This window comes from Staurois parvus, unplaced genomic scaffold (genome assembly GCF_062004578.1).
Source record: "Staurois parvus isolate SC_StPar_1 unplaced genomic scaffold, SC_StPar_1.0 ptg000787l, whole genome shotgun sequence".
Classification (NCBI taxonomy): Eukaryota; Metazoa; Chordata; class Amphibia; order Anura; family Ranidae; genus Staurois; species Staurois parvus.
In genome coordinates, this window is record NW_028318583.1 from 29,126 (window position 1) to 45,811 (window position 16,686).

A 16,686-nucleotide genomic window follows, 5' to 3' on the forward strand; every position below is an offset into this window, starting at 1 on the left:
GACCATACAAGACTAGACGACACCAATCTGTCCGAACACCGACCACTGACACCACAGAGACCATACAAGACTAGACGACACCAATCTGTCCGAACACCGACCACTGACACCACCGCTGACCATACAAGACTAGACGACACCAATCTGTCCGAACACCGACCACTGACACCACAGAGACCATACAAGACTAGACGACACCAATCTGTCCGAACACCGACCACTGACACCACAGAGACCATACAGGACTAGACGACACCAATCTGTCCGAACACCGACCACTGACACCACAGAGACCATACAGGACTAGACGACTCCAATCTGTCCGAACACCGACCACTGACACCACAGAGACCATACAGGACTAGACGACACCAATCTGTCCGAACACCGACCACTGACACCACCGCTGACCATACAGGACTAGACGACACCAATCTGTCCGAACACCGACCACTGACACCACAGAGACCATACAGGACTAGACACCAATCTGTCCGAACACTGACCACTGACACCACAGAGACCATACAAGACTAGACGACACCAATCTGTCCGAACACCGACCACTGACACCACCGCTGACCATACAAGACTAGACGACACCAATCTGTCCGAACACCGACCACTGACACCACCGCTGACCATACAAGACTAGACGACACCAATCTGTCTGAACACCGACCACTGACACCACAGAGACCATACAAGACTAGACGACACCAATCTGTCCGAACACCGACCACTGACACCACAGAGACCATACAAGACTAGACACCAATCTGTCCGAACACCGACCACTGACACCACCGCTGACCATACAAGACTAGACGACACCAATCTGTCTGAACACCGACCACTGACACCACAGAGACCATACAAGACTAGACGACACCAATCTGTCCGAACACCGACCACTGACACCACCGCTGACCATACAAGACTAGACGACACCAATCTGTCCGAACACCGACCACTGACACCACCGCTGACCATACAAGACTAGACGACACCAATCTGTCTGAACACCGACCACTGACACCACAGAGACCATACAAGACTAGACGACACCAATCTGTCCGAACACCGACCACTGACACCACAGAGACCATACAGGACTAGACACCAATCTGTCCGAACACTGACCACTGACACCACAGAGACCATACAAGACTAGACGACACCAATCTGTCCGAACACCGACCACTGACACCACAGAGACCATACAGGACTAGACGACACCAATCTGTCCGAACACCGACCACTGACACCACCGCTGACCATACAGGACTAGACGACACCAATCTGTCCGAACACCGACCACTGACACCACAGAGACCATACAAGACTAGACGACACCAATCTGTCCGAACACCGACCACTGACACCACAGAGACCATACAAGACTAGACGACACCAATCTGTCCGAACACCGACCACTGACACCACAGAGACCATACAGGACTAGACGACACCAATCTGTCCGAACACCGACCACTGACACCACCGCTGACCATACAAGACTAGACGACACCAATCTGTCCGAACACCGACCACTGACACCACCGCTGACCATACAGGACTAGACGACACCAATCTGTCCGAACACCGACCACTGACACCACCGCTGACCATACAGGACTAGACGACACCAATCTGTCCGAACACCAACCACTGACACCACAGAGACCATACAGGACTAGACGACACCAATCTGTCCGAACACCGACCACTGACACCACAGAGACCATACAGGACTAGACGACACCAATCTGTCCGAACACCGACCACTGACACCACAGAGACCATACAGGACTAGACGACACCAATCTGTCCGAACACCGACCACTGACACCACAGAGACCATACAAGACTAGATGACACCAATCTGTCCGAACACCGACCACTGACACCACAGAGACCATACAAGACTAGATGACACCAATCTGTCCGAACACCGACCACTGACACCACAGAGACCATACAGGACTAGATGACACCAATCTGTCCGAACACCGACCACTGACACCACAGAGACCATACAAGACTAGACGACACCAATCTGTCCGAACACCGACCACTGACACCACAGAGACCATACAGGACTAGACGACACCAATCTGTCCGAACACCGACCACTGACACCACAGAGACCATACAAGACTAGACGACACCAATCTGTCCGAACACCGACCACTGACACCACAGAGACCATACAAGACTAGACGACACCAATCTGTCCGAACACCGACCACTGACACCACAGAGACCATACAGGACTAGACACCAATCTGTCCGAACACTGACCACTGACACCACAGAGACCATACAGGACTAGACAACACCAGTCTGTCCGAACACCGACCACTGACACCACAGAGACCATACAAGACTAGACGACACCAATCTGTCCGAACACCGACCACTGACACCACAGAGACCATACAAGACTAGACGACACCAATCTGTCCGAACACCGACCACTGACACCACCGCTGACCATACAAGACTAGACGACACCAATCTGTCCGAACACCGACCACTGACACCACAGAGACCATACAGGACTAGACACCAATCTGTCCGAACACTGACCACTGACACCACAGAGACCATACAGGACTAGACAACACCAGTCTGTCCGAACACCGACCACTGACACCACAGAGACCATACAAGACTAGACGACACCAATCTGTCCGAACACCGACCACTGACACCACAGAGACCATACAAGACTAGACGACACCAATCTGTCCGAACACCGACCACCGACACCACAGAGACCATACAGGACTAGACGACACCAATCTGTCCGAACACCGACCACTGACACCACAGAGACCATACAAGACTAGACGACACCAATCTGTCCGAACACCGACCACTGACACCACAGAGACCATACAGGACTAGACGACACCAATCTGTCCGAACACCGACCACTGACACCACAGAGACCATACAGGACTAGACGACACCAATCTGTCTGAACACCGGCCACTGACACCACCGCTGACCATACAGGACTAGACGACACCAATCTGTCCGAACACCGACCACTGACACCACAGAGACCATACAGGACTAGACGACACCAATCTGTCTGAACACCGGCCACTGACACCACCGCTGACCATACAGGACTAGACGACACCAATCTGTCCGAACACCGACCACTGACACCACAGAGACCATACAGGACTAGACGACACCAATCTGTCCGAACACCGACCACTGACACCACCGCTGACCATACAAGACTAGACGACACCAATCTGTCCGAACACCGACCACTGACACCACAGAGACCATACAAGACTAGATGACACCAATCTGTCCGAACACCGACCACTGACACCACAGAGACCATACAGGACTAGACGACACCAATCTGTCCGAACACCGACCACTGACACCACCGCTGACCATACAAGACTAGACGACACCAATCTGTCCGAACACCGACCACTGACACCACAGAGACCATACAGGACTAGACGACACCAATCTGTCCGAACACCGACCACTGACACCACCGCTGACCATACAGGACTAGATGACACCAATCTGTCCGAACACCGACCACTGACACCACAGAGACCATACAAGACTAGACGACACCAATCTGTCCGAACACCAACCACTGACACCACCGCCAACCATGCAGGACTAGACGACACCAATCTGTCCGAACACCGACCACTGACACCACAGAGACCATACAAGACTAGACGACACCAATCTGTCCGAACACCGACCACTGACACCACAGAGACCATACAGGACTAGACGACACCAATCTGTTCGAACACCGACCACTGACACCACCGCTGACCATACAGGACTAGACGACACCAATCTGTCCGAACACCGACCACTGACACCACAGAGACCATACAAGACTAGACGACACCAATCTGTCCGAACACCAACCACTGACACCACCGCCAACCATGCAGGACTAGACGACACCAATCTGTCCGAACACCGACCACTGACACCACAGAGACCATACAGGACTAGACGACACCAATCTGTCCGAACACCGACCACTGACACCACAGAGACCATACAAGACTAGACACCAATCTGTCCAAACACCGACCACTGACACCACAGAGACCATACAGGACTAGACGACACCAATCTGTCCGAACACCGACCACTGACACCACCACTGACCATACAAGACTAGACACCAATCTGTCCGAACACCGACCACTGACACCACAGAGACCATACAGGACTAGACGACACCAATCTGTCCGAACACTGACCACTGACACCACAGAGACCATACAGGACTAGACGACACCAATCTGTCCGAACACCGACCACTGACACCACCACTGACCATACAAGACTAGACACCAATCTGTCCGAACACCGACCACTGACACCACAGAGACCATACAGGACTAGACGACACCAATCTGTCCGAACACCGACCACTGACACCACAGAGACTATACAGGACTAGACGACACCAATCTGTCCGAACACCGACCACTGACACCACAGAGACTATACAGGACTAGACAACACCAATCTGTCCGAACACCGACCACTGACACCACCACTGACCATACAAGACTAGACGACACCAATCTGTCCGAACCCCGACCACTGACACCACCGCTGACCATACAAGACTAGACGACACCAATCTGTCCGAACACCGACCACTGACACCACCGCTGACCATACAAGACTAGACGACACCAATCTGTCCGAACCCCGACCACTGACACCACCGCTGACCATACAAGACTAGACGACACCAATCTGTCCGAACCCCGACCACTGACACCACCGCTGACCATACAAGACTAGACGACACCAGTCTGTCCGAACACCGACCACTGACACCACAGAGACCATACAGGACTAGACGACACCAATCTGTCCGAACACCGACCACCGACACCACAGAGACCATACAGGACTAGACGACACCAATCTGTCCGATCACCGACCACTGACACCACAGAGACCATACAAGACTAGACGACACCAGTCTGTCCGATCACCGACCACTGACACCACCGCTGACCATACAGGACTAGACGACACCAATCTGTCCGAACACCGACCACTGACACCACAGAGACCATACAGGACTAGACGACACCAATCTGTCCGAACACCGACCACTGACACCACCACTGACCATACAAGACTAGACGACACCAATCTGTCCGAACACCGACCACTGACACCACAGAGACCATACAAGACTAGACGACACCAATCTGTCCGAACACCGACAACAGACACCACAGAGACCATACAAGACTAGACGACACCAATCTGTCCGAACACCGACCACTGACACCACCGCTGACCATACAAGACTAGACGACACCAATCTGTCCGAACACCGACCACTGACACCACCGCTGACCATACAAGACTAGACGACACCAATCTGTCCGAACACCGACCACTGACACCACCGCTGACCATACAAGACTAGACGACACCAATCTGTCCGAACACCGACCACTGACACCACCGCTGACCATACAAGACTAGACGACACCAATCTGTCCGAACACCGACCACAGACACCACAGAGACCATACAAGACTAGACGACACCAATCTGTCCGAACACCGACCACTGACACCACAGAGACCATACAGGACTAGACGACACCAATCTGTCCGAACACCGACCACTGACACCACAGCCGACCATACAAGACTAGACGACACCAATCTGTCCGAACACCGACCACTGACACCACAGAGACTATAGAAGACTAGACGACACCAATCTGTCCGAACACCGACCACTGACACCACAGAGACCGTACAAGACTAGATGACACCAATCTGTCCGAACACCGACCACTGACACCACAGAGACCATACAAGACTAGACGACACCAATCTGTCCGAACACCGACCACTGACACCACCGCTGACCATACAAGACTAGACGACACCAATCTGTCCTAACACCGACCACTGACACCACAAAGACCATACAGGACTAGACGACACCAATCTGTCCTAACACCGACCACTGACACCACAAAGACCATACAAGACTAGACGACACCAATCTGTCCGAACACCGACCACTGACACCACAGAGACCATACAGGACTAGACGACACCAATCTGTCCTAACACCGACCACTGACACCACAAAGACCATACAGGACTAGACGACACCAATCTGTCCGAACACCGACCACTGACACCACAGAGACCATACAGGACTAGACGACACCAATCTGTCCGAACACCGACCACTGACACCACCGCTGACCATACAGGACTAGACGACACCAATCTGTCCGAACACCGACCACTGACACCACAGAGACCATACAAGACTAGACGACACCAATCTGTCCGAACACCGACCACTGACACCACCGCTGACCATACAAGACTAGACGACACCAATCTGTCCGAACACCGACCACTGACACCACAGAGACCATACAAGACTAGATGACACCAATCTTGGAGTAAACCAGGAGGTAGACTAGTTTATTTGAACACAGATACAAGATATATACATTCAGGGTACAATCCCCCCTCCCTGCATAATGACACAGGGCGGGGCAATCCCCCCTCCCTGCATAATGACACAGGGCGGGGCAACCCCCCTCCCTGCATAATGACACAGGGCGGGGCAACCCCCCTCCCTGCATATTGACACATGGCGGGGCAACCCCCCTCCCTGCATAATGACACATGGCGGGGCAACCCCCCTCCCTGCATAATGACACAGGGCGGGGCAACCCCCCTCCCTGCATAATGACACAGGGCGGGGCAATCCCCCCTCCCTGCATAATGACACAGGGCGGGGCAATCCCCCCTCCCTGCATAATGACACAGGGCGGGGCAACCCCCCTCCCTGCATAATGACACAGGGCGGGGCAATCCCCCCTCCCTGCATAATGACACAGGGCGGGGCAATCCCCCCTCCCTGCATAATGACACAGGGCGGGGCAACCCCCCCTCCCTGCATAATGACACAGGGCGGGACAATCTACATTTAGTAACAAGAGACACAACAACAGACAGTCCCATCAGGAGGGAGGGCTGCTGGAGACACCCCCCCCACCAAACCAATACACAAACACATACATCCCATAATAGTTTGCTCCCAGGCCAGACACACAATAGAACAATGGGATGCACCACATGACACCAAACAATCCACAACCCCCCCCCCAATATTAGGACAGATCCCCCTGTACACCTAACAGGCACAGGGGGACTTACATATAAGAGTGATATGGGGAGCTGAGACAGGGGTCTCCCCACCTCTCCAAAGGGGGCTGTGTTCCATGGGCCCCCCACCCAAAGTCACTCCCGTCACAGAGCCCCCCACCCAAAGTCACTCCCGTCACAGAGCCCCCCCACCCAAAGTCACTCCCGTCACAGCAACCAACCAGCTATCATCTACCTCCTTGATTGTCGCTCGGGGTGGAGATGGTGGAATGGGAATATTTCTGTAAGAACCCGAGCACACTTGTGCCAATTGTCATGTGACTTTGGGGTCCACAGTTGTATAAGTTGCCCCCCATGATTCCCAATGGGCACCATTCCTATCTGTGCGACTTCAGAGTCCTTCCTGCACCAGTTTGGTCCGACTTTCATGCGACTTGACGGCCATAGACTTCAATGGAAACCCTCCAAAGTCGCATCAACATCACACCTGAATGTTGGACGTGCGACTTTGTACATCACAAACAGTCACCATCGGTCCCAGCCAAAGTCGCATCAAAGTCGCGTCAAGTCGCACTGTAAAGTCACAATAAAAAACACCAAATTTTGAAGTCGCATGAGTGTGAATGGACCCTTAATAGCCATTTGTCAGTGGTGCGGGTTGTCGGTGGTGCGGGGTGTGAGGGTTGTCGGCGGTGCATGGTGTGCGGGTTGTCGGTGGTGCATGGTGTGCGGGTTGTCGGTGGTGCGGGGTGTGCGGGTTGTCGGCGGTGAATGGTGTGAGGGTTGTCGGCGGTGCATGGTGTGCGGGTTGTCGGCGGTGCATGGTGTGCGGGTTGTCGGTGGTGCGGGGTGTGCGGGTTGTCGGCGGTGCATGGTGTGCGGGTTGTCGGCGGTGAATGGTGTGAGGGTTGTCGGCGGTGCATGGTGTGAGGGTTGTCGGCGGTGCATGGTGTGCGGGTTGTCGGTGGTGCATGGTGTGCGGGTTGTCGGTGGTGCATGGTGTGCGGGTTGTCGGTGGTGCATGGTGTGCGGGTTGTCGGCGGTGCATGGTGTGCGGGTTGTCGGCGGTGCATGGTGTGCGGGTTGTCGGCGGTGCATGGTGTGCGGGTTGTCGGCGGTGCGGGGTGTGAGGGTTGTCGGTGGTGCATGGTGTGCGGGTTGTCGGCGGTGCATGGTGTGCGGGTTGTCGGCGGTGCATGGTGTGAGGGTTGTCGGCGGTGCGGGGTGTCGGCGGTGAATGGTGTGCGGGTTGTCGGCGGTGCATGGTGTGCGGGTTGTCGGCGGTGCATGGTGTGAGGGTTGTCGGCGGTGCGGGGTGTGCGGGTTGTCGGCGGTGAATGGTGTGTGGGTTGTCGGCGGTGCATGGTGTGCGGGTTGTCGGCGGTGCGGGGTGTGAGGGTTGTCGGCGGTGCATGGTGTGCGGGTTGTCGGCGGTGCATGGTGTGCGGGTTGTCGGCGGTGAATGGTGTGCGGGTTGTCGGCGGTGCATGGTGTGAGGGTTGTCGGCGGTGCGGGGTGTGCGGGTTGTCGGTGGTGCATGGTGTGCGGGTTGTCGGCGGTGAATGGTGTGTGGGTTGTCGGCGGTGCGGGGTGTGAGGGTTGTCGGCGGTGCGGGGTGTGAGGGTTGTCGGCGGTGCGGGGTGTGAGGGTTGTCGGCGGTGCATGGTGTGCGGGTTGTCGGCGGTGCATGGTGTGCGGGTTGTCGGCGGTGCGGGGTGTGCGGGTTGTCGGCGGTGCGGGGTGTGCGGGTTGTCGGTGGTGCATGGTGTGCGGGTTGTCGGCGGTGCATGGTGTGCGGGTTGTCGGCGGTGCGGGGTGTGAGGGTTGTCGGCGGTGCATGGTGTGCGGGTTGTCGGCGGTGCATGGTGTGCGGGTTGTCGGCGGTGCGGGTTGTCGGTGGGAGGAATCTCCCCATCAGTGGTGCGGGTACCAGTGATGTTGGAGGAACATCCATCATCCCGCCGGGCTCATCAGTGCAGGATAGATCTGCTGTCAGCCCCCCCCCCCCCCCCGTTACGCTGCGCTCATAATCATCCGCCGACCTTTGGATGTCTTTAATTAACCTCTGACCCCGGCGCTGCACATCCCCCGCCGCCATATCTATTGGCTGACACCGGCGCTGACACCACATTCATCTCCTGCAGTAATCAGCCTCCAGCAACCGTCCTGCTGGAATATAATGAGGAGAAGTGACGGCCAATCACCGCGCTCCAACAGACGCATCACCGCGCTCCAACGCAATTCGATGTCATTAGTGAGCGGCAAGGTGAGCGATGACATCCGATTCCATCTTCATTATCGCAGGAAATTCCTCCATTAATATCATTTACCGAACGAATCGCCGGAATCTCACACCTGTCATCGAAGTACCGCCCCCACCGCGCGTCAGAATGATCGTCCTACCTGTATACTGCACCCCCGCCGATCGTCCTACCTGTATACTGCACTGCACATCCGCCGATCGTCCTACCTGTATACTACACTGCACCCCCCGCAGATCGCCCTACCTGTATACTGCACCCCCCGCCAATCATCCTACCTGTATACTACACTGCACCCCCCGCAGATCGTCCTACCTGTATACTGCACCCCCCGCCAATCATCCTACCTGTATACTACACTGCACCCCCCGCAGATCGTCCTACCTGTATACTACACTGCACCCCCCGCAGATCGTCCTACCTGTATACTACACTGCACCCCCCGCCAATCATCCTACCTGTATACTACACCGCACCCCCCGCCAATCGTCCTACCTGTATACTACACCGCACCCCCCGCCGATCGTCCTACCTGTATATTACACTGGCCCCCCCCTGCTGATCGTCCTATCTGTATACTACACTCCACCCCCCCACCGATCGTCCTACCTGTATACTACACTGCACCCCCCCACCGATCATCCTACCTGTATACTACACCCCCCGCTAATCATCCTACCTGTATACTACACCGCACCCCCCGCCGATCGTCCTACCTGTATACTACACCGCACCCCCCGCCGATCGTCCTACCTGTATATTACACTGGCCCCCTTCCGCTGATCGTCCTATCTGTATACTGCACTCCACCCCCCCACCGATTGTCCTACCTGTATACTACACTGCACCCCCCCACCGATCATCCTACCTGTATACAACACCGCACCCCCCGCCGATCGTCCTACCTGTATACTACACCGCACCCCCCCGCAGATTATCCTACCTGTATATTACACTGCCCCCCGCTGATCGTCCTACCTGTATACTACACTGCACCCCCCGCCGTGCGTTAGATCGATTGTAACGTACAGGTGACATGAATGTACAGATCTGAGTAGATAAGATGTGATCAGCAGCAATATGTAATGGTAACTGGAGGGACATTCCATTGTCAGCAAAGATGTATATTCAGTCAGAGGGACTCAGACACAGAGGCTCATCAATTAGAGCTCATCAATTGGCATCTGAAAAGCCAGCTTCCTGGATGTGACACCTTTGTGTTAATAATGTTGTCACCTTCTGGGGAACCTGGTTTAGGAGGAAGTGGCTCCAGACAGTTCGGCTTCATGACAGCGGGGGGCCCTGATCTGTCTGGGAGCTAAAAGTATATCCATCCATCAAAGGAGTATGTTTCATCCCTCATAAAAGCTACAATATTAGTGGCAGAGAGATGAACATACTCCCTTCTTGTAGGGCGCTCTGTGCACCACATCTGCATATAAAAATCATATTTGTGGACTATGTAGAAGGCCAGGAAAATGCAGGGAATGGTTAGGTGGCGCTGGAGTGCAACAGTCGAATGGTGATTGGTAATGTAGCGATTGGACTGATGCGCTGGTGTCAGAAATCCAATCTCCGACTTGGTGATTCAAGCTGGTCTTAGTCCGATTGAACTTGGGCAGGTCAGCACACAGAACTTCCAGTGGGCGGGTACAGGAACACCCCCCAGGGTCAATTGGCCGAGGACTAATGTCCCGCCTACGTCCATATCCCCATAAATTGAGGACCCGGACATTGGGACATGGCAATTCGTACGGAGCTGGGTGATCGACCAACGGATTGCTGATTCTCTGACTGGCTCCAGTCGCAGGACAGATCTCGGTAAAAGTTTTATTCTGTCTTTTATTCCCTTTTTATTTTATAGTGAAGTCATTTGTGTGTCTTCTTGTATTTCTGTAACTTTTTATACTTTGTACATATTTTATGCTCCGCCCACTTCGGGATATTAAATCTTAAAATGAATTAGTGACTTCTGTGTATTTAAGCTCGGGCTCATATCTCTGGCGAGATCAGATTGGAGAGATCAGATTGGAGATATTAGATTGTATTGTATTTTAGTGCCTTTATACGCTCGGTCAGCTCATTGCCAATCTGTATGCAATTGCACTGTGTGTGGGCAGATTGCATGCAGACTGTAAAAGTAACAGATCTGCCAGACGGAGATCTGTGTGTGTGGGGTGTCCCAGCAGACCGTTCTGCGGATAACTGTTGGGTGGTGGCAGGCTACCTTTTGTGGTGTGTCTGGTGTGGGGGGTGTGGACAGTGGAAGGGTGATAACACCGGGGTTCAAGCTGTAGGGACTCTAGAAGGGTGTGTATTGCTGGGCTGCTCCTCAACTCTAATCAGTGCACCAGATTGTATATAAGATTTGTATCTGCCAGTGTGTGGTCGACCAGCTGGATTGGAGTGGAGTCTCCCCCGGTGGTGGGCAGAGGTAGTGCGGGCTGTGGAAGTACATCATGGCTGGTCTTATATACGGTTTTATATATTCAAAGTTAAGTCCTCCTTATTCCCTCTTACCCCAAGTCACGGCCGCACGTGTGCACCTTCGGTTAGCTAGTCGCTGTGGGCGTGGCATGACAGATTGGTGGCAGCAGTGGGATCTGCTTAGTACATTAGTGCGTGGCTTAGTCATGTACCCCGTGTACTGAAGGTCGGACGCTCGCGATAGAAGTGACTGACCTACAGAAGCTCACTCAGTCCATCATTTGTGTTTTGTAGAAGACATACTTGGCCATTTGCTCCTCCCCTACCCCGCCTCCTCCCTCCCCTCCCCCTTCTTTGTTTTTCTTTTTCTATCTTTTATTTGGGCAAAATGGCCGAGACAGCAATCAGCTACGAGAAGCAAAGTGGAGACGACCTGATGAATCTGTGCGAGATCAGAGGTATCCCGAGCACAAGGGACCAGACGAAGGAGCGGATGATACACGCCCTGGCCGAGAAAGACGGGGAGGAGCTATCCTTGGATATGGAGCCACAAGATGTGGACCTTGATGCCCCAGAGGAGAGCCGCCTTCCCCGCCCCCGGCTGTGGATTGTGGTGACATCTGGGAGGGCCAACTGGAAGCTCATTCGTTGTCCCTGTAGGCTGAGCTACAGCTGCTGGGCCCAGTCAGTGAAACATTACGCTTCCAGTTCATTAAGCAGAGCGGGAAGCAGAGGAGAGGCGGGCGGAGCGGGAGGAGAGGCGGGCGGAGCGGGAGGAGAGGCGGGCAGAGCGGGAAGCAGAGGACAGGCGGGCGGAGCGGGAAGCAGAGGACAGGCGGGCGGAGCGGGAAGCAGAGGACAGGCAGGCGGAGCGGGAGGAGAGGCAGGCAGAGCAGGAGGACAGGCGGGCAGAGCAGGAGGACAGGCGGGCAGAGCGAGAGGACAGGCGGGCGGAGCGAGAGGACAGGCGGGCGGAGCGGGAGGACAGGCGGGCGGAGCGGGAGGACAGGCGGGCAGAGCGAGAGGACAGGCGGGCGGAGCGAGAGGACAGGCAGGCGGAGCGAGAGGACAGGCGGGCGGAGCGAGAGGACAGGCGGGCGGAGCGAGAGGACAGGCGGGCGGAGCGAGAGGACAGGCGGGCGGAGAGGCAGGCAGAGCAGGAGGACAGGCAGGCAGAGCAGGAGGACAGGCGGGCAGAGCGGGAGGACAGGCGGGCAGAGCGGGAGGACAGGCGGGCGGAGCGGGAGGACAGGCGGGCAGAGCGGGAGGACAGAGGGGCGGAGCGAGAGGACAGAGGGGCGGAGCGGGAGGACAGAGGGGCGGAGCGGGAGGACAGAGGGGCGGAGCGAGAGGACAGGCGGGCAGAACGAGAGGACAGGCGGGCAGAGCGGGAGGACAGGCGGGCAGAGCGGGAGGACAGACGGGCAGAACGAGAGGACAGGCGGGCAGAACGAGAGGACAGGCGGGCAGAACGAGAGGACAGGCGGGCGGAGCGGGAGGACAGGCGGGCGGAGCGGGAGGACAGGCGGGCAGAGCGGGAGGACAGAGGGGCAGAGGGGGAGGACAGGCGAGCAGAGCGGGAGGACAGGCTGGCAGAGCGGGAGGACAGGCGGGCAGAGCGAGAGGACAGGCGGGCAGAGCGGGAGGACAGGCGGGCAGAGCGGGAGGACAGGCGGGCAGAGCGGGAGGACAGGCGGGCAGAGCGAGAGGACAGGCGGGCAGAGCGGGAGGACAGGCGGGCAGAGCGGGAGGACAGGCGGGCAGAGCGGGAGGACAGACGAAAAGACCAGGAAGCAGAACGGCGACATGAACTGGAGCTAAAAAAACTCCGGCTGCAGCAGAACAGGTCTGCTGGTAACACTGGGTCCAGGGAAGAACGGATACACAGAGTTCCCCGGACAAGTTCCCCACCATGGACCGGGATGGTGATATGGACACTTTCTTACAAGGATTTGAGAGGACTTGTCGTCAGTACCTCCTGCCAAGGAGCGATGGGCACAGTACCTCATCCCAGGGCTGGAAGGCGAGGCCCTGGATGTGCTTCTGAGTCTTCCGGAGGGCCAAGAAAGGGACTATGAGACTCTTAAACAGGCCATTGTTACACGGTACCAGCTCACGCCAGAGGTGTACCGCCAGCGTTTCAGGACATTGCAGCGGGGTCCTAATGACAGCTACATGGACCTCGTCTGCAGTCAGCGCACTGCTTTCCAGCAATGGCTAAAGGGACTGTCCGTAGCACCTCTGACACCCTACAGGAGCTCATGATTAAGGACCAGTTCCTACAGACATGTCCTTCTGAGGTCCGGCAGGTTGTACTGGACCGAGATCCCAAGACAGGGGATCAAGCAGCAGAAATAGCTGACTCCTATGCGGCTAACAGAATGCCTGTCCCCAGGAGGACTACTGAACCCAGCTGGAAGGGAGGAGAAGCAACCGGCCCCTCTTCTCTGGGCATCCAGAAGAACGAGGCATCCAGACCTTTAGGAGCCGCCCCAACCACTGTGGATACCCGGAGATGTTTTTTGTGCCACCGGATAGGTCATCTCAGTGTATCCTGCCCTGAGAAAAGGAAGGCTGCCCCACCACCTACCAGGACAACCGGCCCGGAGTCTACGGTTTTGTGTGTTTCCAGGAATGCCGGAGGGCTCGCCGATAACCTGCAGCCTGTCACTGTGGGGGGCAAAGTTACCACCGGCCTGAGGGACAGCGGAGCGGAGGTGACCTCAGTGCTCCCAGAACTGGTGAGACCTGGGGATCTTCCTGGTAAGACCATGACTATAAGGGGGGTTGGGGGCATCAACCCAGCGGTCCCCACGGCCTGTGTTTATCTAGTCTGGGGAGCTGGGAGAGGAATGAGAGAAGTGGGGGTAACAGATGCCATTCCCACTAATGTATTATTGGGTACTGACCTGGGATGGTTGGTAGCCCATTATGAGCCATATCCAACCCCCCAAGAACCTACCTCACCACCTGAGGCCCTGGACTCATGTAAAGTTCTGTTTAAAAACTCCATGAACACTGGGAATTCTGGGGAGGGTCAGGGGGTGAAGGACTGTGTACCAGGGCCTGGCTCTAGTGGATGTCTGGGGTCAAGGCCTGGAGAAGAGTTTAAAATCACAGAGGACTCTGCAACTGACAATGTGTTATGTGATGATGAATGTAATGACATGTGCAAGGCAGACTTTCCCTCTACTGCAGTGGTGACTCGGGGTGCCCCCCAGGTGGCCCCGGACCAGTCATTGCCCACTGCTACAGAGGAACTGTCTGTGGAAGGGTCCAATCTCGCTGGGTTGGACCCTTGTGAACCTGGCCCAGAGGGCCTAAGGTCTCCTCAGACTGTCCTCTCCCTGGCAACTGTGGCAGATAGCTCTGAGTTCTCTGAGGCTGTAAGAACTGATAGCAGCCTGAAGGGGCTCAGGGGCCTGGCTGACAGACCACCAGCCGGGGATGACAAGGTACGCATATACTGGGAACAGGACAGGCTATACAGAGAGGCCATCCCTTCTGAGCCAACTGACGAAAGCATAGCAGAGCGGCAGTTGGTTGTACCCTACGAGTACCGGGAGATGTTGTTGCAAATAGCTCATGAGATTCCTCTCTCCGGGCACTTGGGGGTTCAAAAAACTAAGGCCCGTCTTGCACACAGCTTCTACTGGCCACACATGGGCACCGACGTGGCTAATTATTGCCGATCCTGTGTTGCGTGCCAGCGTGTCGGCAAGGCAGGAGACACAAGCAAAGCCCCGCTGAAGCCTTTGCCCATTATTGAGGAGCCCTTCCAGAGGGTGGCAGTAGACATTGTAGGACCTTTAGCCATACCCAGCAGTTCAGGGAGATGGTACATACTGTAGTAGACTACGCTATCCGGTACCCAGAGGCAATTACCCGGTACCCAGAGGCAATAGCCCTGAGCTCCACTCGGGCAGACAAGGTTGCGGACGCACTGCTGAGCATTGTTAGCCGAGTTGGTTTTCCCCGGGAAATGCTCACAGATTACGGCACGCAGTTCATGTCTCGCTTGATGGAATTTCTCTGTGAGAAGATGCAGGTGGAGCATATTGTGGCCAGTCCCTACCACCCGCAGACAAACGGGCTGTGTGAGCCATTCAATGGCACTTTAAAACAGATGCCTAAAGTGTTGTGGAATCGCAGGGAAGGGGCTGGGAAAGGTATCTACCCCACCTTCTCTTCGCCTATCGTGAGGTGCCCCAGGCGTCCACAGGATTCTCCCCCTTTGAGCTCCTATATGAGAGAAGGGTCTGCGTACCCCTCGATCTTATTCGGGAGGCCTGGGAGGGGCAGAATGTAGGTCCAGAAGTCTCAGTGGTAGAATATGTACTCAAGCTGCGGGAGAAACTAGACGCTCTGATGGGCTTGGTGCAGGAAAATCTTACGCAGGCCCAAGCCACCCAGAAACAATGGTACGACCAGACTGCCCGGGAAAGGGTGTATGAGGTAGGCCAAAAGGTCTGGGTATTGGTCCCTGTCACGATATGGGTCTCTGCCAGTCCCAGGTATTAATTCCTTGTTCCTAATCCCTCCTGGCCATAGGAAGAGCTTCCTCCAATTAGTATTCACTCCTGTGTGCCAAAGGCCCCTAGCTGTAATTAACTCGCCCTCCACAAAAGGTCCCAAATTCAATTAGTGTATACATCCCTAATTAGTGCCTTACTTTTGTATGAATGTATTTCCCCCACTAATTATCCTGCCCAACCAGTCCTTTCTGTGTACAGCCACAAATTAAATTACTGTAGTTCCATTCTCTTCATTGTCACCTGCTAATGACCCCCCTCCGCCTCTCT

The 16,686-nt window shown here is 55.4% G+C and overlaps 1 pseudogene; it reads left to right on the plus strand.

The window, feature by feature from the left end:
- Nucleotides 1-13,796: 13,796 nt before the first annotated feature.
- Nucleotides 13,797-15,735, plus strand: LOC149444325 (uncharacterized; annotated as a pseudogene).
- The last annotated feature ends 951 nt before the right edge of the window (nucleotides 15,736-16,686 follow it).